The sequence below is a fragment of the Rhea americana genome, unplaced genomic scaffold (assembly GCF_003343005.1).
Source record: "Rhea americana isolate MKP2758 unplaced genomic scaffold, rheAme1 scaffold_208, whole genome shotgun sequence".
Taxonomy (NCBI): Eukaryota; Metazoa; Chordata; class Aves; order Rheiformes; family Rheidae; genus Rhea; species Rhea americana.
This window is the reverse complement of record NW_028186239.1, coordinates 390,372-394,119: the sequence shown is the minus strand read 5'-3', so window position 1 is coordinate 394,119 and position 3,748 is coordinate 390,372.

Sequence of the window (3,748 nt, the reverse complement as noted above, 5' to 3'; positions counted from 1 at the left end):
GAGGTTCCTCTCCGCCCAGCTCTCCAGCCTCTCCAGGTCTCTCTGAATGGCAGCACAGCCCTCRGGTGTGTCAGCCACTCCTCCCAGCTTGGCATCATCCGCAAACTTGCAGAGGAGKCACTCTGTCCCCTCATCCACGTCACTGATGAAAAAGTTGAACAGGATGGGACCCAGGACTGATCCCTGAGGGACACCACTAGCCACAGGCCTCCAACTAGACTCTACACCACTGATGACGACCCTCTAAGCTCTGCCTTTCAGACAGTTCTCAAGCCACCTCACTGKCCACTWRTCTMACCCACACTTCCTGAGCTTCTCTAGGAGGATGTTATGGGAGACAGTGTCAAAAGCCTTGCTGAAGTCAAGATACACAAGGTCCACTGCTCTCCCCTCATCCACTCAGACAGTCATTTCATCATAAAAGGCTATCAGGTTGGTYAAGCAGGATTTCCCTTTGGTGAATCCACGCTGGCTACTCCTGATCACCTTCTTATCCTCCGTATGCCTGGAGATGACATCCAGAATGAGCTGTTCCATCACCTTTCCAGGGATGGAAGTGAGGCTGACCAGCCTAGAGTTGCCTGGATCCTCCTTCTTGCCCTTTTGGAACACTGGAGTGACATTGGCTTTCTTCCTGTCCTCAGGCACCTCTCCAGTTCTCCAGAACCTTTCAAAGATGATGGAGCGTGACCTGGCAACAACATCCTTCAGCTCCCTCAGGACCCGTGGGTGCATCCCATCWGGGCCCATGSATTTGTGRATGTCTAGCCTGCCCAGAAGGTCTCTAATCCTATCCTCCTCAACCAGAGGAAASTCTTCCCTTCTCTGGACTTTCTCCCTCACATCCAGGCTACAGGATTCCTGAGGGCTGCCCTTAGCAGTGAAGACTGAAGCAAAGAAGACATTCAGTAATYCTGCCTTCTCTGTATCCCTTGTCACCAGGGCCCCGCTCCATTCAGGAACAGGCCCACATTTTCCCTAGTCCTCCTCTTGCTGCTGATGTATTTGAAGAAGCCCTTCCTGTTGTCCTTGACATCCCTTGCCAGAATCAATTCCATCTGGGCCTTAGCCTTCCTCACAGCTTCTCTACATACTCTGACTGCATTCCTATAATTCTCCCAAGTAGCCTGTCCCCTCTTCCACATTGTGTACTTTCTTCTTCTGTCTGAACTTGGCCAAGAGCTCCTTGCTCACCCATGCAGGTCTCCTGCCCCTTTTACTGCACTTCTTACTCATAGGAATGCACCGCTCTTGAGCTTGGAGGAAGTGATGTTTGAATACTAACCAGCTCTCCTGGACCCCCCTTCCTTCTAGGGCCTTAACCCAGCAGGATAYCCTTCCTCGTAGGCTCCTCCACCATTTACGACAAGAAGCTATCATCAATGCATTGCAGGAGCCTCCTGGACTGCTTGTGCCTTGCTGTGTAGCCCCACCAGGAGACGTCAGATTGACGTGGTTGAAGTCTCCCATGAGAACCAGGGCCTGTGATCATGAGGCTACCTCCAGTTGTCTATAGAAGGCCTCATCAACCTTCTCTTTCTGGTCAGGTGGCCTGTAGTAGACACCCACAACAGCGTCCCCCATGTTAGCCTGCCTTTTGATCTTTACCCATAAGCTCTCAACTGCCTCCACCTCCTCCTCACCTAGGCAGACCTCGATGCATTCCGGTTGCTCTCTCACATAAAGAGCAACTCCATCACCTTGCCTTCCTGGTCTGTCTCTCCTAAAAAGCACATAGTCATCCATGGCACCATTCCAGTCATGTGAGCTATCCCACCATGTCTCTGTGATTGCAATGAGGTCATGGCCCTGCGACTGCACACAGATCTCCAGCTCCTCCTGTTTGTTCMCCATGCTGCGTGCATTGGTGTACAGGCATTTCAAAGAGGTGATCATGCCTGCAGGTTTCCCTCTACAGGGGTCCCCCATAGCCATGCCCCAAAAGCACGTCCCCAACTGCATGCACCCGTTGGAGGTCCCCCAACCCAACTTGTGTTTCGTTGTCTACCCTGTCTCTATGACACCCCCSTCCTACCTAGTTTAAAGCCCTCTTTACTAGGCTGGCCAACCTGTTTGCAAAGGCAAATGTGCACCGCTTGGTGAGGTGAATCCTGTCTCTCCCCACCAGTTGTTGATTTTCAAACCATGTTCCATGATCATAGAATCCAAAACCCTGTTGCCAACACCAGCAACGTAGCCAGTTGTTGATTTGGAAAATCTTCCTACTCCTCCTCCCATGCCTCCCCCTAATTGGCAGGACTGATGAGAAGACTACCTGGGCTCCCAGACCCTTGACCACCGTGCCCAAGGCCTTGAAGTCTTCTTTGATTGTCTCTAGTTTGTTCCCTGTGTCGTTAGCACCCACGTGAAAGAGCAGCAGAGGGCAGTAGTCTGATGAGCGGACAAGCCTTGGCAGCCATACAGACACATCTCGTATCCTCRTCCTTGGCAGGCAGCAAACCTCTCTAGAGGAGGGGTCAGGTCAACAGATAGGCACCTCTGCCCCTCTCAGCATGGAATCACCCACTACAACCACTCATCRCCTCTTCTGAGTGGTCATGCAAGGCACAGGGTCAGAGAGYCCAGTTGCTTCCCTTGAGGCCAAGTCCAGGTTCTCCTCATCCTGGAGTGCACTAAACCTGTTCTTCAACTGTAACTCCAGGTCTACAGGAGGATTAGGGGCCTTTCTTCTTTTTGTTCGAGAAGCAACTAGCTTCCAGTCTTAATTATGAATTATGATTATGAAGCCACACAAAGTTTCACAGTGCAATGCAATTGGCTTAAAAACAGGAAGGTCATCCTGAGGTAGAAAGCAACACAATCAAGGCTCAGTACATTTCAAAAGGCAGTTCAGATGCAGACAAACACTTAAAGAATATTTTTGTCCTCACAAAGAACAACGTTAATAAAAGTCATCATATAATAAATCTCAATTAGTGTTGAGGAAGGAAAACTCGAGAGTTTCCAGGAACCACTTTGAACAATCATCCGCTTTCCGTGGCGTCTTATAACATCCACCTGGGCAGGTGGAAAAGAGAGTCCGAGCAGGTTCCAAAGACTCCTGGAGCTGTTGTCCTGCAAGTCTGAGCCTGTACCTGAGTGAAGACTAACAAAACCCACAAGTGTCACCTAGGACAAGAAATCAGCAACAGGTGTTTCTGTAGCTGATGCCTTCTTATTTCTAAGGTTTTCTTTTGTAGCTGTGTTTTCAGTTTTAACACCAAGAAGAGAACCTCCTGCTCTACTACAAATCAAACATATTGTTTGCATTTTGAGTTTATTGAAAATGAAATCATGTGAATTTGACCAGCAAATTTGACCAGTAAAGAGTCTTTCTTCTTTGAGAGGCAACCAAATCCAGTAAAGGAGTGCTGTAGATGTATGCTCCTACTACTTCATATAAACCTTAGTGTTAACCACATCTTTACTGTAGTGACAGGAAATGGTCAATGTGTATGTGGCAGGAATAGAACTAGGCATGGCAGAAGGCATGTGACACCTTTCCCAAAACCAATGCAGTAAGGCAGACCAAGGAGGGAGACGAGAGCATGTGGTTACCTTTTTCACGTCCCATGAAAGAGTCAGCATTTACAGTGTTCATAGTGCTGACCTGAAGATGTTCTAAAGCACATGCTTAAAATGGCTTTGCAAACAATGATACTGGTTAGGTATCATTACCCTCAGAGTCAAGAGGCACTTTTACAAATCATCAAGCACCAGTTTTTCATCCRACAATATGCTTCTGAGC